General features: G+C 39.1%; 1 pseudogene; it reads left to right on the plus strand.

Moving 5' to 3' along the window:
* LOC122803871 overlaps window positions 1-24,431 on the plus strand; it is a 96,371-nt pseudogene extending 71,940 nt beyond the window's left edge.
* Window positions 24,432-27,565: the final 3,134 nt, after the last annotated feature.

Genomic DNA, 27,565 nt, shown 5'->3' on the forward strand with positions numbered 1-27,565 from the left:
AGCATTTTCAGTTACAGCTTAATACTTATGCTGATTGCAAGGGCACTGATGTTGTCTATTATTGTTTTTATCAGAAATGTCCGGTGTTTTATGTAGGAAAAACGAATAGATTTCTTAAAGACAGAACTATAGAACATCTTCGTGATGTCAAAAATAAGAAACCCACTAATGCACTCACCCAGCATATCATTAATACAGATAATTCACATTCTTTTAAGTTTTTTGTGCTACAGCGCATACACAAAAACATTAGAGGAGGGGGATATAGAAAATTTTACTGAAAGCTGTGAACAGAGATGGATCATTAAATTGAATGCAGATAAATGTCCCGGCCTTAATGGCTCTACTTCTTTGGTTCCATTCTTGAAAGCAAGATGCCTCAAACATGTTTAATTTTAGGCACCTCATATACCCATTACACTTTTTTATTCATATTTTAGAGACATAGACTACTTTTGGTTATACATACATATTGTAGATAGATTTTATAACTAGATCTAGATTTTTATCCTTTTATTTTTTTCATAGCCACAGTATTTATGGAGTTTATATCTATGCTCATTACTTAGGTCTTTTACCAACAGTTTTGTATATAGTTTTTGTATGCAGTTTTTATATGCATTTACATGCAGTATTTTATATGTGTCTTTTATTTTATATGTGTCTTTTATATGCAGTTTTCTCTATATGTAGCCTTTTCTACATTTATACATTTATACGTTTTATATAGCTTTAATGCCTTAATTGACCTATGACATCAGTGATTGAGTCAATGGTTCCATCTGTATTTAAGCAATGGAGTGTTTTATTTTCTTGTCTGATGAAGCAATTAGTTTTGTGAAAGCGCTCACCACTGTTCTTATTTTTTGTGTAATAAAGACGCTATTGTGTGGTACCTCAGTGTATTTTTGGTTATATATAGGATATGGACATGTAGCATGTCCATCATCATGGTGTAGCAAATGTCTTTATGCAAGGTAGACAGCATGCTGCATAGTGGAAGTGAGGATTGTGAAGGCTGGTATCGCCCATCCATGCATGGCCATTACCCCTTAAAGGTGATATGTGATCCAATATTGGTCACCCCAGTGCTGTATATGTCTGTCCAATGATCTCTGTGCTCATGGATGGCACTCTGTCATGACATGGGTACCTCGTATGACTACCCAAGGGGCCTGGAGATGTCACCAAGGCAGGGAGGTGTACTGCACAACACCATCCCTTACACAGTGTCCATAATGTTGACCACAGCCTAGGTGGTAGTTAATGGGTACAGGGATGTTCACCTAGCGGTGACAATGCTGATATCATCCATCAGAATGTGCACATATGTCACACACCTCACCCACACAGCCCATTTTCTATGTTGTTCACAACACTGACACAGCTATTCCTCATAGGTCATGGCCATTCACATCCTTACATACACAGATGCCTAACATTTGTCTGTGTGGTATGGGCTACAATGAGGGTGGAGTACAACACATTAAACCTGTTCTACTGCAGCTGACACTGGTGTGATATGCACATGTCACTCTGGCACCTTTTGTAGTTGTGAGTCTGTCAACAGGCCACTGGTAGAACATTCCTGTGACATACAAAGGTATTTGTAATCATACATCCGTACTGTCTTGTACATCTGTACTGCTAACATCTACAGTGATAATGGTTCATGGACATGCACACCATACTCAGCAGGGTTATAGTGCGGTGCCACCCATTATGACAAAAATCACCACTTGTGGGTTGATATTATCCAACACCCTATCTGTATTGTATGGTCATGCTAGGCACTTGTTCAGAACTTGTGAGCATGTCATGAGCTACTGATTAATATAGCACCCATTCCACACCATTTCCCACAGGTACACTGGCTGTCCTAAAATTTCCAGCTTGCTTATGGTACAACAGCTGTTGTACACACGTAATGCACATATCCTGTGAGACATGGTTGTATATACAGGCATGTCCAACTGTCACGTACCAGTGCTATTGCCTGTCTATATGATGGATATGTCGTACCTGTGGCAATAGAGCAATTGTCTCATGTACACATTCAATGCTCACCTCCCAACATACAACACTACAGCCTGTGGGGGATGCACTTATGCTGCCCTGCTGGGGTAATGCTGTCACCAACCCTGACTGCACATGACAGTCATGTGGGGATGTGTAACATTCGCAACACACTGCACTCATCACATAGTCTCACATGATCTCCACCACAGGCCACACATACGAGGACGACTTGTGCAGTACCTCTCCATACTCTGTGTAGGCACCAGAGGCAGCCCCCATCAAGGAACACAACATCACCAACTTATAGCCCACAGACTCATGTGTGCCTATCACATACAGCCAATAGGGTGTTATAACATACACAACACACCAGTCATAGGTGACTCTGTAGGCGGTCACACTGCAGTTCCACACAGCAGGCTACACAAGGCGATAGTCGCTTACATCTTTCTGTCAGGTAACTGGTTCTGCAACATAACCTATGCACCCATGCCACACCTCACCAGGTATGATGTGACTGTTATTCTCCATGTTAGTGTGACTGCCCTGAGATGCCACTTCACAGATGATGTGTGCAGGGACATGCAATAGCTCACCAGTCTTGTAGCCCTGAAGGTATGGGCCTAGCCCTGGAGAGCATTATACATTCATCCGGACCCGATACCACTGTACAATGACTGACTGTGTCACTTCAACAGTTGCCTATGCTTCTGCAGCATTCCACAGGCATCTGGTATCTGTCTGCTTTGACTGACCTGGTCAAACACAATGCTTTGGCACAGATGACCTACACCTGTCAGCCCTGGGAGTATAGATAACATGTAAGGCTCTTGCTGCTTCTATACTGCCTGTCTTGCACAGTTTCCAATAACAGTCACCGGCAGAATGGGAACTGGCAAGCAGGACATGGGGTCATGTGACACAATGCTTGCATCATCTTCTGTGACACACAGGCAAGGCACACCTTATAATGCAACACTCCAATATCTCTGCATGACTGGGTCCTGCCTCTAGGCTCTGCAGAGCACACCTGCAATGACAGGTTATGGACAGACCATACCTTTCAGGCACATACCTGGACCGGCACACCCACAGCTGAGGTGTTCCCATACCCCACTATATTGTACACACATCCTGGCTAGTAACTTAGCACAATGCATCAGAGGTGCTCCACATGCAACTAACTGTGTCTGGAACCACTATACACATTGTAACAAGCTACAGATTCAACAACATACCCCACGGTTACAAGACCTCATTTGTTGGTGTACTGGACAGTAGGGCTCAGACAGCTACAACTGATGTGTGACTGACACTACCCCACACTTAACTGGGATAGCCACGCATGTACCAACACATCCATGAGTCATAACCTCCACTTGGCCGGATCAACCCATACACACCATCTCCAAGACCTACATTAACCTTGACATGACCACTACCAACATGTGACTGGTGTTCCACACCTGGGGTTATCCCCTCATTGGTGGGTTCCGAACATATGCTAATCAACCTTGCTAGCCACATCCCGACACCACACCCTTCAAGGCATACACAGTACATGAGTACTACAACACCTACTACAGACGTCTTATGACAGCGGTTGTTAAAGTCATGACACCCGTGCAGATGGACAATGCACATACAAATGCTGAAACATACCCCAGTGCACTTCATTAGCATGTACACGACTGCATGGATAATGCTATTCCACACAGAGCCATGATGGTACACACCAGATAACAGACGCCACTCTGGTGGTCAAGTTCCATGGACATAATGTACAACAATAGGTGGTGGCTGTTGCACAGTGGTGTACAATCCCATGGGTGGGGTAGCTCACTGGTCAGCCTCAGTAGGGCCACGGGATCCCTCATCACATACTCCAAGACTAGCTATGTACACATTACTGCGACACATTCCGGGGTGTACCACAAGGCATTATGGTGGTATGTCAGTAGTCGATGGCAACAACCACATCTGCTCTCACATACAGCAGTCACTCAGGAACATTACAGACCCAGGTGATGTTGGCAACATGCTGGTGGATGAGTTCAATGCTAACATTACACCCTCTCACTCACTACAGGGCCACAATCCATGCAGGAACATTGCGGTGTCCCTGTGGTCACACATACACAGTACTAACCTGAACTCTATATGTCCTGGGACACTGGCCCCATGTCACCTTCCAAAGTCCCAGGCTGTGATGTCCACAAACCTCTGAATGACATGTCTCCCACTAGGCCACCATATTTAGTAATAGCCTTGTGTCAGACATTGTGGCCCCTGAATGGCACACAGCAACATTTATCACACTCCACACAGGTGGCACCACAATGCACGAGTGGGACTATAGTCCTACACACCTGACTGGACTGTTCTGCACGGCTATGGGGCACACCATCAAGGACGTCATTCACAGAGACATTGTTGGGCTCCGGTCCTTTGATGTCACCCGGGTTGGACTTGTTAGGGCCAGAGCATGGCCCCTACACCTTGTGGACTCCTTTCATACAGTTACCAGGGTAGTTGGTGATGGTACGGGAGTCCACACATCCTACATTGTCCTCTAATAGTCTTTCAGCACCATTCTCCATTCTGGTATTGACAACATACACATTCACCTGCACATCGTACCCTGTGTCTCAGGATGTTATGCAATATGGCTCATGGACAGGACACACACAATGAGGGTAGCATACCATAGTACCTACTGCATTTCAGTTACATTTGGCATACCACAGTCCTCAGTCATTGGGCCCCTCATGTTCAGTATATGCTTCCCTGAGATACAGGCTAGCACAGAGGGACTTTCCCTGCCTAGCTTTACAAATCCCTGCATACAAAGTGCCATGATTGATCCACCAGCTGATACTGACTCCATCCATACAGGTGTCACTGTGACAGATACCTGATATGAATATCATGGGTTCATGCTGCATGACACAAGGTGCATGAACATCACCTTTCCATTACACCATTCACAAACTGACTATCACATAGGTGGTAGTCCCCTACATACATGTCACATTGTACATGTTCGTAGTACACACGTATGTCGCACCCACTCCTGTGGTTACCGTATTGCCACTGTAGCGTGGATATCCTTCTAAGTGGCCACACATATCTGTACTGGGTGTGTAGCTGGTACACAGGCACCCATTGTACCTCTGAACTCAAGACTTCTACACACATTCAAGGGTACACCACCCCATTTGGGGTGTACCTTACACAACAGCTACAGCTTTACATACCACACCATTAACATGCCATGATGTTTATTGAGCTCCGACAGTTAAAGTATGCGGCTGAACTACGGACACCACGTCTGTACACATTTGCATACTACATACTCAGGGGTGACCTCTGCTGAACAGACAGAGCTCATGTCCACAACAATATTAATGGATATACTCCACATACGTGACATAAGCAAAAGCCACTGTGAGCAACATGCTCATGGATATGTGCACACAGGCAACAATGAGAGGGATGTGCTTGAGGGTTACATTCCCAAACCGGACACTCACCATGCTTTGGAACATGAGTCCTATGTACATCACGCAGGGACACTCAGTAGCACTGTTCATGTGATACCTCCCTTGGTGGTTGGGAGACACATGTACACCAGGGATCACTGCAGTGGCTGTACTGTGCAGAGGTGCAGGTAACACATGGCTCTGCTGTTCACAGGACACTACCCTAGAGAGGTGCCACTGGTGTGAACACTATAGTTGTGCTTACACATGGACTTACCAGACTGCATAGTACCCCACTATGAACCTGTGAAGCTATTACATGTCCTTTGTGCATGGTTACTTGGTAGCCCTTCCATTTAGATTAGCTATCATGCTATTGCAATGTTCCATGCCTACAAGCCATATGTATCCTGTTATTGTACATGCCAATAGACGATACCTTTGGTATGCATGATATGCCTGTTATGCTGTGTAGAATATCTGACATATCTACCTACAATACTATACATTACACATATTTCACATAGTATCCCATAATGCAAAGCATACTTGCACAGCGGGACCACCTTAGACATGTCATTGTCGTTATATGCCCATACACATGCCTACTGTGACAGTATATCAACATATACTATCCCCTGCTATGGCACGTACTTGCTAGACATACCCTACCACTGACGGCGGGTTGTATGGAATTGTTCTGTTTAAAGCCCTCATGTAGCATCCCTTGTGGTGTCTGTGATGTGTACCTTGTGGCCCACTGCTGGACGCACAGTTTCTACATGTGTTAGTATGCTCAGCAAAACATCACTGCATAAATACCTTTTCCCACTTTATGCATTGCGGACACTTTTAATTAATGCAAACCAGGCTATACATACAGTAAATAATTAACGAAAAACATGCTATACATAAACGTAGATACCGAGTGTTCTACATACCTTGTTATCATTATGGACTTTTGTCTCTGTCTCTCTCACACTGCTTAAACAGGTATTTTGTATGAGCATACGGTTTGTATGTCTGGCAAGTCATCCTTATATACGTCGATATCTGTAACATGTGGTTTCCTCCCGCCAATTGGTGTTCCTGAGTGACTAATTACTTGCATATCAGCTGTGAAGCTACTCCATTCACCAATTATGTGGCAACAGTGGGGTATAATTGTATTCTCCACTTGGGCGTTGCCCATTTGCCCTACCTTCGGCGAGACGGCCTGTATTGTGTTTTGTATGTGTAATTGCAACTGCTATGCATAGAGACAATTATACTTTGGATTCATGTCCCCCGTGGATTGTGTGTAACTGCTAGAGTATGTGGTTCAACATGTGGGTGTACCTGTCATCCCAACGTCTGATAATGGACTATTGCAAACAAAACCTGTAACATCGCCGTTTGTTCCATTATATAACGGCTGCAATTTTGCATTGCGCCTTTAATTTTGTCTCTCACAAGGTATGTTGACGGTTCTGCAGATGTAATTAACTGACTGGATGTTTGTGCTGTTATTACAGTCTGTATTGCTATGGTTTCTAGTGTGAGGGATGTCGGTGGGTGTACGTAGCATATACAGGTTTGTGGGGCTTGCATTTCTACATATTCCATATATATGTGTGTGGGCCCTGTCCCTAATTAAAGAGCTATTAGTTAGTAGACTTATGTTACAGGATTGTACATTGGGCCGTCATTAATTGGTTTCTATATAGTATGCAGGTGAGGTTGCTACTTCCATACCTCCGGAATTGCAGCGATATGTAAAGGGATATTTCTAAATGACAGCTACCCCATGTATTTCTGTCCCAGATATTTGCAGTCATTGCGGTTTTGTTGGTAACACAAACTCTTTGCCATGGGTTGCCATCTTTTCATATGACCATTATTGGACACTTGCGGGACGCACAGCGGTGTTTACAGGCCAACACATAGCCACAGTCAGTGCACAGGTTAGCACATACTTTTATCCTCAATACATACCTATTGTGGGACTTTGGCTACTTATCATATTGCATGTGACATTTACGTTTCTTACATGCAGGTATAACTATTTAATGCAACTATTATATTATATATGGGACATATTAATGTCCTACAATCCCGGACATTTGCCCTTTGTAATGATTTATGTCAGGACACACCTGCCCAGGGAGGGGCTGTCCCTCCTAATGTGGGTCAGGTGGTAACCGTATGCCTACGGCTAGCTATACCCACACCTACCGTAATGATCTACCTCCGAGTTGGCACTAACAGACACATGATGCGGACACAGACATACACATTACAGTCACATGGGGACACACACGGCTCCCTCAACACACACATACACAGACTACGGCACTCACAAACACAGTTGAACACAGTACCTACGTGGACTGCAACACCGGCAGCGGTAACTAAATGTCCCTTCATATCATCATACTATTACTCGCAGTTGTACTGTTCCGGTACTGTGTTCTTTCGGTCTTTCAGCCTCATGGTTATGCATGTCGGTATGTTACACATTCAATAGTTGGCGGTATCCTATTTATTTGTACCTCCAAGGTGTTATGAATGTCGTTGACCTATCTATATATATTTTCAGATATCGCTGAATCCGTATATATCAACATATATTACTCTATTGCCCTTTCTATCTGTATTATTTATATATATATATATATATATATATATATATATATATATATATATATATATATATATATATATATATATATATATATATATATATATATATATATATATATATATATATATATATATATATGTACATATATGTATATATATATATATATATATATATATATATATATATATATATATATATCTGACGGGGAAAGTGACAGGCAAGCTACACCTTTCATTGTGTACTTGTTGGTGTATACTGTTTCCTGAACTCCGCACATTTGTGTCTGTACCTGTCACATTACACACCTGCCGTAGGTTAGGGTTACCAGCTGTCCCACTCTGCGAGGGACAGTCCCTCTTTGGGCAGTTGTGTCCTGCATAATATTTGTAAACATGGCAAATGTCCTGAGATTTTACAACATACTTATTTCCTATAGTTTATGTAATAGTTGCATTAAACAGTTATTCTGTATCTGAACCACCTATATGTTCTAGAAACAGAATAAGTAAGTAACCATTACAAGGATGAGCTTTTATCTAGGCAAAACAGTAAAGTTCTCAATTTTGTACTGGCCGGGTGTATGTGTTGGCCTGCAGACATCTGACGTATGTCCCACATCGGTCATCTGAAGAGGTGGCAATCCTACCATAGGTACATCTTGGCTAGCAATAGTGTTAGGTGATTCTATACATGATTGCATGTTCTACTCCTGGCAGTGGTCGTTTTACCCTTCAGAGCAGGTGCTATTAGTACAGGGATGATTAATGCTGGTTTCACCTGTTCTGGACATCATTGACCGTGATCTGCGTGATATTCGGAGAAGCTTATCCCTGTTTCACGCATATCCATATAGTCATATTTAAACTTCGCTTACCAGCAGTGGGCAATGCATATTCCTGCTAACGTGTGCTACACATATGATCTGATGACCTGCATCCGACATGCATTACTCGTGCCTTCGGGATTACGTTACATCCCTTGCAGGATGTGGGACCGGGAACATGTATGACGGTCACTGCATTTAACACATGGCTATCTGGGATTTGTACATGTGTTATGTCCTGCAGCTTTGCTTAGCAACAACCAGGCCAGATTTACATTGGTCCAATGTGCTTACGGTGGCACACCCCTCTGCTGCTGTCATGTATCTCCTCTGAGCCACTCCTCGGCGTTATAGCGCTGCGCCGTATGGTACAACCTTCATCCGGTGGGACATTTGCGATTCAGTATTATCTGCCTCATTTGCATGGCATTGACTACTAATTCATAGTTACTGCACCGAACACTGTCGCAGGCCCTTAGCAACCCTTGCACCTTGGTTGTGTTGTTCCATGCCTACCATTGTGTATTATGGTGTAAACCTGATTTGTATTACATTGTGATTTCATGACATTTTTATATAATTTCTTCATGTTCCAGTTTGCGCACACATGCACTGCGGTTGTACTGTGCGTTACTGTGGACATGACATTAAATGTTTTTTAGGCGTTGTGCATCTTTTCTTATGCCATTGGCTGTGTATTTTGCCATTGGCATATGTTCACTTTGTAATACATGAGTCTGCTCCGCTTCCATAGCTCCGATGTTCTGTTTAGGAAAATGTAAACCGTGTTTTTTGGTTTACATTTCCATGGGCTTACGCTACACCTGCACCACTTCATGAATCACTATCTGCCTTCATTTGCATGGTGCGATACTGCGCATGGGGTGATTAGCATACCTATGCCGAGGTCTGCGCAGTTCTGGCATACGCCGGTAGTGCATGTGGTATTGGATCATACCTGAATCGCTCGACGGCCATATTTGGCATTATTCTGCCTACGCTACGCCTGCGCCTGGCGCAAGCTTCATGAATCCCGGAGTATGTGTTTTCCAAAGATATGACATATGTTGGCAAAGACTATAATACACTATGTGTTTTCCAAAGATATGACATATGTTGACAAAGACTAGAACACACTATGTGTTTTCCAAAGATATGACATATGTTGAGATACATCTTTTAGACTGAATCTAATAACGGGATCATACAGTGATAGTGAGTGGTCAAGACAATACATGAGACCATTAAAGCACAAATAATTATGCTATCTACAGATGTACTGTATACCATATTATGTTTTCATTGTTATGGCCTAACACATCTGCTAAAGAAAGGACAGAACCACAAGCTATGTTTCTACAGGGGTTTACAACTGAAGTACCACACTTTTAAATTTGAGAAGATAACTGATATTTATATTTAGAATAAAGAAATAAATGAAAAATACTGCCCAAAAAGACTTGTAACCAAACAAACAAGCAGTATTGATGACGAACGACTCCAAGCCACCAGCTTAAGCAGATTAAACAGTTTTATCGCACGAACCACAAAGACACTTGTATTCCATAAACACCTTAAAACCTTTTTAAGGCGTTTATGGAATACAAGTGTCTTTGTGGTTCGTGCAATAAAACTGTTTAATCTGCTTAAGCTAGTGGCTTGGAGTCGTTCGTCGTGAACACTGCTTGTTTGTTTGATATTTATATTTCCTAACAAAAGGCTTATTCAGGGAAGCATTTGTTAATGATGTAATAGCAGCATTGATTGCTGGAAGCTTCTAGTCAACATATCTCCTCTAGATTAATAAGGAAGAGCAGTAATGAGGCAGTGGTAGTCCTTCCACTAGCTAGAATTACCATGGGCATAATCTCTCACCTATAATTCTTCCCATAAGAAAAAAAAATGAAAAGAAGACAACTATCATTTGTGATCAGACATAGCTCAGTCACTGGTAAGTCCTTCACGTCTATATATATATATATATATATATATATATATATATATATATATATATATATATATACATTGGGGAAGGGGGCACATCTTTCTGTCGACGAAATGAACTGTCGACGAAATGAGTGTCAGTGAAATGAATTGTCGACGAATAGATGGGGACCCATATATATATATATATATATATATATATATATATATATATATATATACACACACTCTTGTTTTGCATTAAGTACTTACCTTTTTTATGAAAGGTAAATATCTTAATTATATAAATTACATGCTCGATGTTTCCATTTGTATTATACATCTGTTGTTTATATTGCTTCTTTTATACTGTGTATCTCTGGGCTGGGCACGGCCTGAAAATGATCCAGCTGGACTAGTACTCTATCTTTGTTAACAAATGATACATAAATAAATAAAACATACAGTGGCTAGGCATGTCAAATAATAGCCTGTGAGTAACATTTGATAAGTGGAAAGCAAATGTTGTTTTTCTCTTATGGCTGCTTGTTTATTTACTATTCCTCAGTGTGTCTCTTGCACAAATTATGTGAGTACTTAAATATTAACAATCTGGTTTCTGTGAGGATATTTTTACTATCAATGTAAACAATAATGCCTTGTTACTGCTTATCATATATTTTTAGAATGTAAACATACAACATTTTGTTATACAATTTTGTGCAATGAAATTGCTTATGGTAATTAAGTAATACGTGGAGCTTTCAAAATGCATTCTGAAAACAAAATAATAATATAGAGACTGTGGTTAGATCTCCACATAACCAGCTTATGTGCTAGTAATAGAAATATCAAGAAATTGATCTCAGAACAAAAAAATGTTTGTGCAGAGATTCTGTTAATGGAGAATATAAAATTATTAAATACCAGTTAATCTTTAACAAACTCATTTCTTTCCCTTTTTAACAATAGCATATATATATATATATATATATATATATATATATATATATATTCTAAATCTTAGGATTACATTTAACAGGTGTGTTCTTCTTGCATTTCTTTTTTGAAGTGTGTGTATTATTTTTGTGATTTGTCAAGCGCTAGTGAGTCATTACTAAAATTTATACCATTATGAATATTCCTGAATTTGTATATGTATTTTTGAAATATTTCCCATCAGAGCCAAATCCAGAGATTAAACACTTGCATATTATAAAATCTAAATGAGCGGTGAAAGCTGTGATGTTTCTGCACCTTGGTGAATTTCTCATTATTATTGTAAAAGTCCTAATTCTGTTTTCAATAAGAATATTAACAGCTTTCATTTCAAATGTATTAACATCAACAATAGGTGTAAAGTATTTATCTGTATACATCATTTTGTTAACCAGTCTTGTTTTACTACAGATTTAACAACAGAGACTATTGAATGATGTACAGACAGAGAATAGAAAAGTAAAAGTTATAATGGGGACACAGGGAAAATGATCCTACGATACTTGGACAAAACATATAAATCCGGTTTAGAAACAACTCCACTAGAAAGTCTAATAAAAAAAAACAGCAAGCTTTCTCACATACAAGTGCTTCCTCAGGCTTAAAACCTTCTGACAGATTTGCCTCTGAGCCAGATTTGTGTGTTTTCTGAATTGTTTTTCCTTGGCTCAGCTTTATCTGCTTGAAGCTGCTTTTTCCTTTGCTCATGATGCTGGTATAAGGATTGTGGCAGCATGTCTGTCAGTCTTTCTATTATATAAAATTACAGATTTTATAGCATGGAGACATATTTGTAAAATTGTCTGCTAACAGATTGCATGATTTAAGTAAGCATTGTACATAAAAAGTATACAATACATATATACAGCTGTAATGGATTACATGAATACAGTTGCTTACAGATAGTAGATGTTTTATAAGCATATTGGTATTCACTGAACATATTTACATAATGATTTTCAGTATATTGTGATATTTATAGATAGTCCCTTTGAACATCTGACTACAAAATTCATTTAATATTCTTGGTACAAAAGTTAAAGAAGAAAGACATTCTATGCCAACAAATAAATATCGGGATCATTTCATGGAAATGATTCGGCTATATTTATTCATTTGAAGTCATTTAATTTAAGTTTTTTTTTTAATTATATGGAAAAGTCTATACTGCTTTTTTGATTCTGTGCTTGTAGCTATGTGCTATGAATCACTGCCCTAGTTATGTCAAACTGAACTGCATTCTAGTTTTAGTTGTGTTAATGCATTGTATCTGGTGTAACATGTCAGACAGCACTGCTTTTAAAAGACCTTTAACTTTGACGTAAGACACTTCCCATTTATAGTTGCACATAATATTACAACCAGATGATACAGGCATACATTGAACTTCTGAGACCTTCTCCAGCACTATGTATTACCGTGAACATTAAAGTAATTTTCTGCCTCATTACTGCACTTGTCACGTTTGCTTCCTGTCTAAAATTACAAGTGCTTTACAGGTTAGAACTATCAAGTCAGATTCTGTTGATAAATTGGCTACTGTCTACAGGACCAAGATCTTCAAAAAAAAACATGGCGTATGCTTGTTATTTTCTTGCAAACATATACTTCTTAATATAGCAAAATGTATTCATTGTGTAATACAGGAACACTTAAAATGCATTATATGCAATAAGCAGTGCATAGCATTTTGGGAACTGTATATTCTAGGAATGTCATTACTCAGACATAAAATATATATTTACACCAAGGGACTGAGGGAATTATTTATACACTCTTAAAGCTGCATTCATAAACTCACAACTGTAAACATGAAATGCCGAATAAATATCAAAGCCCATTTTCTCAAAATAGTAAACTATCCTTTTTTACAGATATGCCATATGTTGCATAGCTCTAGCAGATGGATTTCTTTTCCTTATAGTCCACTTATCTTCTAACTCAGAAATAGAAAAATAAGCACTGACTCACATAAAAGTATTGCAAAATATTGCATTACTTCTGTCACTTCCTTTCATAAGCTACTTTCATGAAACTGCAAGCGTTAGTTTAAGAAATTCAGTATAGAAATCTCAGGCAATGCCCTACACAAACTTAAAAGGCATTGCTGACCTGTAGCACAGATTCTATTATTACTGTATTCATTTAGTAATTAGTTTAGGTTTACATTCTTTTCAAGGAAATAAGACTTACATGCAACAGGTATATTGGTAATGTGCTACCAGATAATACTACCAGAGGAGTACACTATGATGGTGGAGGTTGTGGCTGGAGAAAGATAGGGTATTCAGATATTTTTTTATCCAAGTTTAAGTTATACTTTCACAACTATAATTACTTTTCACATACTCCCACACTGTCTACTATATTCAGCATTTTAAATCTGGTTTTGTGTTTTTCTGCATTTGCTTTTACTGCAAATCTAGTTCATATAGCCTTAGTCTTTTTTATTGACATTGGTATGAACTTATTGCATCACACCTCTTCATCAAAATATATGTGGTTTAACAGTCATCCAAAACAAATGCAACTGGTTCATAAACACTACGTTACACTGGAAACTAAGCCAAAATGTGAGTACAGTGATCCAAAGAGCGTAGGATGTCCTATTCAAAATGAAATAGCATGCAGTGTAATTAATATACAAGCACAGGGAAACATTCACTGCACAGATCAATACAAACTTTACACTATATCTATCTGTCTATATACATACATATATGGTGATGACAGTGCAGAACAAATAAACCACATACAAAAATTAACAGAGTCGCAAACACACATGAGGCTGAGCAACTGCGCAACCAATACCATGAATGAAAATAGCCATTTATAGTGATAACTACATAATGACCAACTTACAGCAACAAAGGGAGCAGGAGCAGGCGCAATAACGGAGACAACAGATATACAAATGTTCATTATAATTATAACTGCTGCAGTAGCCTTAGCTATATGGGTGATATCTTACCAAAGATATAACAGCCAACCAGCTTCCAAAGCCTCAGGGCACCATTTATACACTCAAGAGGCAGCTTCAGCTGAGCTGACTAAAGAGACAGGTTTGAGTGCCAAGCCCTTCAGAACGTTCCTGGCACTGAAGATAGCATTCTTTTGGGAGTTTTGTGAGAATCAACAGCTGGCTTGTGCTGTTCCAGTGCTTGGCAGGTAAGTTCACTTTGGGGGAAAAACATTCCTCATTTAAAAATGTATTCTTTAAATGCACTTCATAATTGTGAAAGTAAATTTTTTTCTTCTATGAGTTCATGCTTTAATGGACTATCCTGAGACTTAACTGTACTTTTAAATGGTAGTGTACTTTTTTCCTATCAATTTAAAAGTTGTTGAAAACAATTAAATGCAATTCTTTCTCTAGATAAAATTGTGTTTATTTTATATTTTGGGGCTGGCAAAGTGTATTTAAGTAATTTTTACCGTGTTCTTATTGGAAAAAAAGTGACATTTTACAACTTCAGTTTTTTACCGGGTTGTGCTGCTTATTATCCTTGTGAAGGAGGCACTGTTTTCAGCTTGACCATGGAACAAACTGCTGGTTGCATGGTTGGACTTTCTTCCAGCCACAAAAAGAAAAAGTTAAGTAAACAGCCTTTGCCACTACAGCAGGTTAACAATTAGCTTCAACCACTGGTGGGTGATTCTATTCTGACCAGTGCTCGTTCCTCAGACCATTCATTTTTAACCAGGATCTCTCTTGTGTAGAACCAACAGCTACTATGGACTAGGAATAAGTCACATCCTCTGCAGTGGGTAAGGGAGAACAACTCTTGTTGGCCCTGGCAGAGAGAGCAGGGAAGCCTTCCCAGTTTGTTCAGAATGTTGTGCTTATCCAAGGTGACGCTCCTCTTGCCCTTAACAAGCCTTTTGGCTCTGTTTTTCATGTCAAGAAGAAACTGAAAGCTAAACATCTATTTGGTCCTGCTCAAATTTCCCCGGAACTGAGTAGTTTATGTGGTTTAGATTAGGGCCTAATTTAGGCCATTGAGCCGTCTTATAAGGTTGTTTCTAGTAATCATAGATTTTAAATTTGGAAAGGAAGATGAATGGACTGATGCAGGGTTTCTCTTCAGATTTCTGATTGAGATTCAGAGGGGAGCATGATATTTGATTCTCTCCGTCCATGTGAGACTTTATCTATCTTTGAGAGTATTTCCAGAATGTGCCAGTGTTTTCAGTGGGAAAACATTGGGGTTTCTCAGTCCCTCAGAAGATAGAATGAGCTGTTAGAATTGGAATTTCCAGAACCTTCCTCATTCTTTCTGTACTGTCAACACTGGAGGATGTGTGTGTGTGTGTGTGTGTGTGTGTGTGTGTGTGTGTGTGTGTGTGTGTGTGTGTGTGTGTGTGTCACTGCCTGCAGTTTCCCTGATAGTCAGCATGCTGCCCCTAAAAGTGTAGATAGATTGTATAAGATTCCTTAGTCTTTCGGTGCTTTGTACACTCATCCCAATTAAGGTTATCCTGCTTCTGCTAAACATTTAGATAATTGCAATCCTTCACTTCCTGACAATGATGGCAAAATAATTGATAAGCATAGGAAAAAGTGTTTAGGAATTTTGGATTGTCAGGCTCATATGCTAAAGCTTTTTCTAACTAATTGTGAAAGTATGAGGAATGTATTGTCTGCAGTTTCTTCTTGTGAGGGAAAATCTGCTCTAAATGGTTTAATTTCTTCCATTTCATAGATCGCAAATCATTGTTTAAAGTCTGTTTATGATTCTGTTGGTACTTTTTCTAAGGTCCACTGGGACTGTTTTGAGGAGGTTTGCCTGGCTGCATTCTCAGTACCTTCCAGAAGATGTGAATAATGACATTTTAAATTTTCCTTTTGACGAAGATTTAGTTTTTGGAAACTGCTGCAGGGATAATCAAAAATGTGATAAGAGGGTAAACTGATTCAGGTAATATCTTAGACTTTTCAGCCCTCATTTTTCAAATTTTCAAATGGATTGTCTACCCCCCCCCCATCCAATTTTGGCAAGAAACAAAGCAAATAGTTTTGGCAAAATGCTGGTAAACAGAGGTTTAAGAAACAATGGCAATAGGGTTCCAAAAATATATCAGGACCCCCCCCCCAAAAATGGAGTCTAACAAGTCAGAATGACTATTTATGGGACGATAACCAGCCTCCAACTCCAACACCCACCCTGACAGTCTTTTTCCACTTCCAGAAAGTCTGAATTTCCAGTTATCTCTTTGGTAATAGTTTTAAACAAATAGTTTCTAGAGATCATTCATCAAGGTTATGGATGGTAGTGTGAGAAAATTCTTCCCTTTCACTGAGTAATTCTTCGTCTATATCAGACCACACTCTTCTATTTCCCCCTGCTCTTCAACACATTTTTTTCTCAGGAGTAATAGAGCCTGTTCCTCTTTCCTGGTTTGGGAAAGGTTTTTATTTAAGGATGTTTTTGGTGCTAAACAAAGAAAATGCCTGCAGACTAGTTCTGTATCTTTCATAAAACAGTTTGTGACAGTGTCCAAGTTCAAAACAATGTTATATCACAACTTGTTACTTCTTCTTTCTCATTTTCTTAAGATTCTCTGTGTCTAGATCTGATATTCAGTTCTCTGCCTTACCTTTCAGGCTATTCACCGCAACAGTTCACAATGTGTTTAGCTCCAGTAATAGCTCATAGCTGGCTACACTGTATCCATATCTTTCCATATTTCGATGATTTGCTGTCTTTTTCAAAGTGTCAGGAGTACCTCTCTTGGATGAGAGATCTTTTGCACAAGTTATGTTCCAAGAGAACATACAAAAATCTTTTTTGACTCCATCAAACAAGACTGTGTTCCTGGGACATCTGCTAGACACCTCTTTTCAAAGAGATTTTCTTCCACGGGGAAAAAATAGATCTATATCTAGCCTATTTCTAATATTTTTCCAGTCAGACTTTGGTCTCTGCAAGGGAATAGCAGGATTTTGGGTTTCATTACATCTATAAGTCTTATGATACCATCGGTATCTAAAGGCTGTTTTTTTTTTTTTCAGGGAGGAGGTTCCTACCATATCAAATCCCAGTTTGGAATTTGTCAGAAGAAAAATCACTTGGTGGAGACAGCAAATATCCCTAAATCTAGGTTTTCCCTTCTTCCCACCTGCTTCAAAGCAGTATTAGCCCATCACAGACAGTTCAGACTTTGCTTGGAGAGCATTATTAGGATGGATAAAAGTGCAAGGTGTTTGGGACACCAATAACAGATGCAAGTTCATAGATGTAAAGAGATGCCTGCTCTACTCAAGACAGTCAACTTTCTGAACCATCTTTGGTCCCCTAGACATCTTCAATGTATTACTTACAATATCACAATCATGTGGTACATCAAAAAGCAAGGGGAACCAGGTCTTACCCTCATTGCAAGCTAGCCCCATGTTAGCATGGGATATAGCTTAATGGCACAATCTCACTCTACAGGTACCCTAAATCTTGTCAAAGCAAAACTGTGACTCAAAGAAGATGAGCAGGAGAATTATGAATGGAAACTATGTCAAGAGGTCTCCCAAGATTTGATCCATTTGAGGGAAGTTCCTCAAGTAGACCTCTTTGCCTCTTTTTTGAGCAATTAGCTGGGAAATTCCAACTCCAGGAGTCAGTTCAAGAAGGCATGGAAGACAGATGCCTATTCTTTTCATTGGACAAGAATATTCTTGCGTACTTTTCCACCCTTTCCACTGATCATTGTGGTGACTCCCTTCTGGCCCATTCAACAGTGGTTCTCTGTTTTTTGGAAATGGACAAGGGCAATTGCCACAAGCCTCCTTACAGAATGAATATACTCCCACAATAACAGGGGAGTTTGACACACCCTGATCTCAGTCAACTTCAAATGACTGGCTGGATGTTAGGGTTCTAATTCGTTTTAGGCACCTGTTTACTGAGGATATGAAGCAAGTATTAATGGAGGCAAAAAGACCACTACAAGAAAATCATATATCATCAGATAGAAAAAATGTCTTCTAGATGGTGCCAGAAACATAACCAGCAACCTTCCAGGGCGTGTTTGTCTAGTTGTAGAATATTTGTATGAGTTACTGTCTTATGGCCTTTCTTACTCCACCACCAAGTTTCATTTGTCAGCCATTTTACTATGTTGCTCCATGGATTCCCCTCTTTCAATACATTTTTAGGTGAATTATTTTTTAAAAAAGTGTTTGTTAAAGGGACCTCCAAGAAAACTACTGAATCCTCTTTGAGATCTTAGCTTTGTGTTAGGCAAGCTAACACTTCCTTCATTTGAATCAGGTCATTAGGCTGTTTTGAGGTTCTTAACATGGAAAAATGTTTTATTGATTGTTCTGACCTTTGCAAGGAGAGTATCTGAATTACAAGCTCTTATGGTAAGACTGGGTTTCTTTGAAAAGTAGTCCTTCTTTTATTACATAAAGTGGTATACAAGTTTACTTTATTCCATACTATCCATTGCCCTGGATTCTTTTCTGTAACCCAAAAGAGGTTGAAAGGATACTCCATACCTTGGATGTCAACAGACAACTCTGGAACTATTTTTGTAAACAAAATCTTTCAGATCTTCAGATCAGACAATCATTTCTTGTTAAGGTTAGAGGAAGGGACAACATGTGTAAAAGAAGATTATTTCTAAATGCTTGTCTCAGACTATTATTTTTTTTTATTCTCACTACAACAAAAGTATTCCAGGCAAGGTCAAGGCTCACTCTACCAGGGCCTTGGCTTCATCTTTGTTTTTTTGGAAAGCACTCTACTCTAGAAGTGCAAACTTTAACAGAGCACTACAAGTTTGATTCCTTCGCAAAGTCTTTTTTTCAAACACCTTTATTGAATTATCCCTTGTGACACAGGGAAATTCATATAAAAGCAATCAAACTATATTAACATAACAAACATTATACTTCACATATATTGCTATATATCATACAACCCAAGCAATATTTCACAAATTATTCAATTTCTGCCTTTTTTAAACAAGAACCATCTTTAATAAACCATCACTTACTACATAAGCAATCATACATTTATATAAATGAAAACAAACCACACTGGCACACTCCTAGTCACAAGCATTTTACATCACAAACCATACTGACACACTCCCAGTTGCAAACATTACACATCACTTATAATCTACCCAATCTTTCTCACTCAAACATTACACAGCTCATTTAAGTCCTACCACCTTTTAGACCTCAGTCCACTCTTGTATGTACTGTTTCCACAATTACCATTTTTTCTTATGTAGTTTGCTCCTATCCTTTACTAAATATCTCATTTACAGTTGATAAAATCTGTTACTATATTCACTACTTCCAGTATAGTAGGTTTAGATTTTGATTTCCATTTTCTAGTAAGAGTTTTTTTGGCAGCCAACATTATTAGACACACCAAGGTCTTACCATGTCTAGGCAATTCCAATTCTGTATCATAGCTAAAAAAAATCATCTCCCTCAATTTCTTCTCAAAGTCTAGGTCAGCCTTTGCTAGAACCATTCTGTATGGGGACCTGGATCCTTCTCTTTCCACCTCCAAAATTTTGTAAGCTAGGGTAATCTATCCATATAGCTAAGGCTACTGCAGCACTGATCAATATAATGAACATAGTACAGCTGTGTAAGTAACTTACCATAATAGCAGATGTTAGCAGATGTTCAAATTCAATTCAAAATAGGTTCATAGGTGAATACTAAGCTGATGATTACTAAGGCCCTTATAAGCCTAGCTGTGCAACCCAAATGTGACCCACAAATTTGATATATAGGGGGTGATTTAATGACCACCTCTGTCCATCAGAGATAAGATGCCAGACCGGGACTGAATTTCTGATTACCCATCCACTGGTCCAAGTTGCGGTTAAGAAGGGATAGGGAGGAACTCTGCTTCACATGGATGGGGTGTCATTCTGAATTATTTGAGAAATATTTATATTTACATCTAATATATCTATTTCCCTAGCATATCCTAGTTATGTTGCAAGCAAACTTTAGGCCTTTTAATGTAGTGGTTCTGATGCTGTCTGTTTTGCAGATCTGCAAAAGGATTATCAAAACAGTACATCCCTGCTGCAATATCTGCATATCCCTCCATTTCACTTAGTTTTTTTTTTTTGAGTAGGTTGTTTTGTCAGGGTGTGTCTGTATGTATATAGATAGATATAGATATATTTTTTTAAATGTTCCTAGCCATGTCTTCTCAGGACTCCCTCTCACAGTTGACATGAAAGCTCAGAAAGGGCTCGGCACTTAAATCTGTCTTTTTAAGTAGCTCAGCAAGAGCTGCTGAACAGTTTGAGTACATGAAAGATGCCCTGAAGCTTTGAAAGCTGACTAGCTGTTATATCCTTGTTAGGATTTAACCCATATAGCTAAGGCTAGTGCAGCAGTTATCATTCAAATGTCTACTATTATGACAAGTTTATTTATACAACTGTACTTTCCAGTGTAGTGTAACAAGGCACACATGTTGTGCAATTGTAGCACAAATAATGGGAGGTGTCCCACGTGTAAGCGACTGCTTTGAAGAATAATACATTTGGACATGTGACAATAAAAGAAGAGATGGCAACAGTATCTAAGCATTATACATAACTGCACAACTAGCAACAGAAAAGCATAAAAGATTAGCAATTACCTGCAACTGGTATGAACACATGTGCAGCTTGTACACAACAAAGAAGCCAATCCATGTGCATATCAAAACAAAGTATTTTAAGATCACTGTTCACAGTGGCATATACACTTAAATAAAATACACATACAACAGAGGCAACTAGTATAATAAATGCTAGTGTATTATTCAGCAAATAGACTTTGATATGCACGACAAAGTCATTATCCACACATTTAGAGCAAGTACTTTACAGACAAGGACTAAAGGGTGAGGTGTCTTGATGTGCACTGAAAATAAATAAACTTCAAGGCTGGTCAAAGAGGAAAAAGCACTTGAGCTGCTCCGTGTTCATGGTCACCATAGGCAAAATTCCATACCACTTCCTTGCAAGTTATAGGTCCCCATCTATGACCCAGAAAACACATTTATTTAAGCTTACTGGAAACAATTATTATTCAATCCAATACCATATTAATGGGTGACTTTAATTACCACTATTAACTGGTAATTATTATGACACAAAATGTGCCACTACAGAGATATCTGGATTTTGTATATATAAATTCACTGGACCAGATTGTAAATATACTGACCAGAGGTGCAAACATATTGGATGTGGTCCTCACTAATATGGGAATGCCTTTCACACACTCTAGTGTAATGTCCTCTCTGGTAGGATCAGACCAAAAATGGTCTACTTTGAAGTAAAAATAAAACCTGAAACCCCAGTGAACCCTGGAATGTTCAGGAACTACACTAAGGCTAACTTGCTGCTGTTAAGTTATAACCTGACAAAAATGTCAAGCTCCACTAAACCATGAGAACACTTTTACCTATGTAGTCAGAAATGTTTATAGAAACCCTATTCAAACACGCTAATAGCTGCATAGAGCCAGCTGTACCCACCAGGAATAAGTACAGAACTAATTCAAAAAAATAAGCCACCCTGGTAGAGCCACAACACCAGTAGGCTGTATAACAAAAGGAAGAAGTAGGTGTAGCACCCAGCAGGAAAAAAAAACACTCTCATCAAATTAAACAAACAACCACAAGGCATTCTTTAGCTATGTCTGCAACCTCAAAAGCAATGCACAATTGTGTGCAGAGCTCATGTGATTGGAGCCTCTTATACTGACCAGAAGATAAAGCAAACCTACTGGCAGGCAAATTCAGCTCTAATTTTTTACCCCCCCCCCCTCCCCGCCGAGCTTCTCCTCATGAAATGTTATCATATAAAACTTCCCATTCTATCACTAGGGGACAGGAGAAAGCTCTCATAAGGCCAAGATCAGTGCATTGATGGGCCCCAACAATATCCCTGGCTGCCTTGTAAATATCATGAAGCATCACCTATTGGGCTGGCCCTGGAATCCACTATTTAATCATTGTCCCCAAACAGGTTTTGTGCCTCACAAATGAAGAACAGCATCCATTATCCCTTTGCACAAAGGTGAGACATCTGTAGACTCTGAAAACTACAGATCCATAAGTCTCACTAGTCTCATATGCAAAACCATGTAAAGAGTTATCATGGAAATGACTGATAATGACATGGAAAACATCCAGACACTGGCCCCAATCCAGTCTGTTTTTTTTTCAAGGGACAAGTCATGTCTACTCAAACTGGTGGACTTCTTTGAGAAAGTCACCAAAGCAATGGATAAGGGTATTCCTTGACTTGGCCACCCAATACACCAACTCGGCATTGTTGGCAAACTAAAGAGGTTAGATATAAACACTTATGTCACCTACTGGATAGCCAGTTGTATCACAGGCAGAGCATAGGAAGTTAAAACTGGGGCATCCACCTCTAGAAAGAGAACAATCATCAATAGAGTCCCTCAGGTATTGGTTCTGGGACTACTCCTTTTTGGCATCTACATCTCTGAAATCAAGGCCAATATCAAGGGCCTCTGGCTGATAAAATCTGCAGAGAATTGTAAATTAGGAACAGCCAAAGAATCCCCCACTGACAATGATGTTCTCTAAAAAGAGCTGACACAGACAAATAACTGATGTCAGATCCATTGACTAAAACTAAATGGCAAGAAATACAAAATAGTATCCTTTGTGAGGTCAGCTACCCCTAGTAAATATCATTTTGGTAACACACCTCTAAAAGTTGACCCAGAAGTCTGGGACGTGGGAACACACATAGACAGTAATATAGCCCTTGACCGTCATGTATCTACTGCAATAAAGAAATCATTCTATGTTGTACAACTTATAATCAAAAGTATGGCATCTAGGTTCAAAGAGGTCATAGTTCCACTATATTTGACAATCATTGGACCTATTATTGAGTACATTGCCCCTTTTGGTATGTACCTAACCAGGCACATCCAGCAACTGGAACATCCATAGAGGTTCCTCACTAAAATAATAGAGGGCATAGACAACATGTCCTGTGCACACTGCCTCAAATCCCTGTCCCTGTATTCTGTCCCCTACAGGCTGCTGAGGGGACATCTATGCCTGGCATACAAGGCATTGTCAGACCCCACTCTAATGAACCTCCTACATATTGCCAAAAGAAACAGCACCACAATTGCCCATTCTAAAGACTTAAACTTTGCCTTTAAATCTTAAAAGTTTTTTTTTTTTTTTAGAATCGTGGCATGTAAGGATTCTGGCAGGGCTCCTTTTGATCTGGAAGTTGCAATACATCCCATCTGAATTACCCTAACAAGTCACTTGAAAAGGTTTGCACTGACCTGATCTGAAGTGCCAAAGAGAAGAATCTGAAGGTTAAGGGATCTGTTATAATTCCCACTAAAACTCTTCATATTACTCCTAGAAATACCCCTTGTGGTGAAGTTTCAATGATATGGGACTGTTTTCAAATATGCATTCACAAATGTCCAACATATCTTCATAGCCCATCTGAAATTGTTAAACATATCACTTCTATAAGCATTGAACCTGCAGTAGAAATTGAAGTTACAATTGCTGATGCTTAAATGTCAGACTTTTTCTTCTTAATAAAAGTTTAGTAAATTGGTAAAAAGAAAAAAGAAAAAAAAGACTTAAATCTTGCCTGTGATATAAAAAGGACATGCTGGAGATACAGTTATGTATTCCTGAAACTACCCACTTTCTGGAACAGGCTCTTCATTCATGTGAAACAGAGTTCCTTACTAACCCAATTCAAGTGTAACTTGTAGAATTGGATGTTGAACAGGAAATGCATCTCTGGTTTGGTACCTATGTCTTTATTGGATGCGAGCAGCCATGAATGTTTCATCTCTCAAGCCTCTGCTTGCACTTACAAAGGGTACCAGAGCTTGTCAGAGACTTGGGAAGCATGATTAGGCTTAAAAAGTCCCAAGTGGTTGTTAGTCTTGTGCAAAACTATGGACCAAAGTACAGGTATACAAATCCATTTAGAGTGGAAATATATGCTAATTTTTCTTATATTCATTGCCTTGCACAGAGCAATAGTGACTAGTCTCCTCCTTAGCTTCTTGCCAATGAGTATATCTATCCAGTCTATCAGGTTACACATCTTTCTGTATATCTCCCTATCTATCTAAATGTCTATCTAGCTGGTTCATCAAGATGAGGAAAACATTTAGATGGGACCCTGTGTGTGTGTTTCATTATTCAATTAAAAGGTATATAATGCCCTCAAAAAAACATCTGCTGCAGCATTAAATGTAAAAAAAAAACAAACAAACAAAAAAAATGTTATGGCTAGACGTAATCAATAAGCAAGCATTAATGCCCAATAGTGTGCACAAACAGGGAAATAACTGACCACTTAGGGTGCTACAAGGCCTAGCAACACAAATGAGGACCTCAACTTCCCTGAAGTTCCATTATTTCTCTGTAATGCCCACACTGGAGGGAAAAATTGAACTTAGATAATGAAGTATCTGTTAAATTGTTTTGTATTTGTTTTATTACTAGTATAGTTGGCCACGGTGGTGCAGCGGTTAGCAGGTTCTCCTGTTCAATTCTTGGCTGGAGCATCTTCTGTGGGAGGTCTGCATGTCCTCCCCATGGTCAAGTGATGTTAAAGACATGCAGGTAGGTGCAAGTATGAATTGGTGCGCCTTCCTTGAAAGTTTGGCATCAGGCTGGCAACTTGGCACCGTAAAAATCCACTGCCAATCATTAGTAGACCGGAGTTCCACTGTGGAGACCCCTAACCGTGAAAAGCTGAAAGAGGGTCTATATTAGAACATCAAAGGTTCAGAACTTTGAATGTTCTAATATCGACCCCTATTCAGTGAAAGCTGAAAATAGCGAAGTGACAGAAAACCAAATTCTTTCATAAGGAAAAAATTTGGTTGTCCGATCCTGTCACTTCACTATTTTCAGCACTGTGGTGGAAAGTTACGGGTCGGGTTCAGGTAAGTGTGCGATTGTGTGGACGTGAGGGTTAGAGCAGGTTAGGTGATTTAGGGTTAAGGTGCAGGTCAGGTAAGTGTGCGATAGTGACAGACCTTAGGGTTAGTTTTGGGTTAAGGTAAGTGGGTAGATAGTGGTGTATGTACAGTTTAGTGTAGGGTTAGATGTAAGACTTTAGGTGTATGTGTGTGAATTGCTGTTTGCTTCGTGTGCTTATGTTTTGTGTGTTCGATGTTTTCAGCATTCACTGAATAGGGGTCGATATTAGAACATTTGAAGTTCTGAAACTTTGATGTTCTAATATAGACCCACTGAAAGACATTACTTTTTATATATTTTTGATGCAAAATAGTTCCTCTGCTTCACGTTTCATATTTGCTGTATGACATGTAATTGTTCTTAGAAGAAGTATTTACATCCAAAATATAATCTGTGTAATTATTTTAATGTGCCTGTACAGATAGGCAAGCAGGCAGTTAAAAATACACACACAAAGACACACACACACACACACACACACACTCGTGCACGCACACGCGCACAAATGCGCACACACTTACACATAAAATAGAAACAGATGCAGAGGCAGAGAATCACATTATCTCACATGAATACAGAAAATGAGATACAAAGACAAAGAAAGTCAAATACACCATACACTGGGTCCTGACATTTCAAATGCTTGCAATTAGAAACCCCCCACACACACAAAAACACACACACACCAACACACAGAAACACACACACACAAAAACACACACACACATACAAGCATTTCTTTCTTTCTCTCCATTTCTCTCTCTCTCTCACACACACACACACACACACACACGTACAAAATGTAGAGATTGAAAACTAGCTCAGTTGTACTTACTTTTTTATTTATTCATATATATGTATAAAATGAATTGTGCTTGACTGAGACAGAAGCTTTACATTACTGAGCTTTATTTGCTTTTTTTGTTTATCCTCACACGCACACACACACACACACACACACACACACACACACACACACACACACACACACACACACACACACACACACACACATATATGCTTGTGTGTGTGTGTAAGAAATGCATCATTCCTGGGGAGGACAGAAGCTCTAGCTTAATGCAGTTTATGCTGAGCAATTAGAGCTACCAAATGAGTAGTAGCTCAAAGTAAGGGTATATATAATCACTCTTTCGATGCTGCCGTAAGAACAATGGCTTGATCTCATCTGGTGTTTATTTCTGTAATATGGTGATTTTCTTTTACTTAGATGATAAGGGTACAGTGTATTAACTGCTATGTTTTCACAAAGAAAATTATTTATTTATTTATTTATTTATTTATAATGATGTATAATCAACTAGATATTCATTTGTAATTCATTATTAGGGCAGACCATCAATTTCATTTGTCAGATATTAACCTTATACATTTAATTTCTGTTCATTGCTTACAAATCCTTTTCTCCCCAAAATTATAAAGAAACTGATCAACAGCATGTGTTGAAACCTTAAATAACAAACATGGTGGACTAAGGAGTGGTAACATTGTCTCTCACTTAAAAAGTTACAAAAACTAAAATAAAATAAAATGTGCCCGTGACAAGCATCTACAAAATGCCCACACATGGTTTATTCAAAACGATGAAGAGCTTTTCCCCAGGATTCACAAATCCTCCATGTAAGACTAAAGTAGTCTTACACGGAAACACCAGTCTAAGAGTAAGATGGCAGCACACCATGCA

Source organism: Protopterus annectens, chromosome 6.part0, assembly GCF_019279795.1.
Source record: "Protopterus annectens isolate FY-2018-M chromosome 6.part0, PAN1.0, whole genome shotgun sequence".
NCBI lineage: Eukaryota > Metazoa > Chordata > Ceratodontiformes > Protopteridae > Protopterus > Protopterus annectens.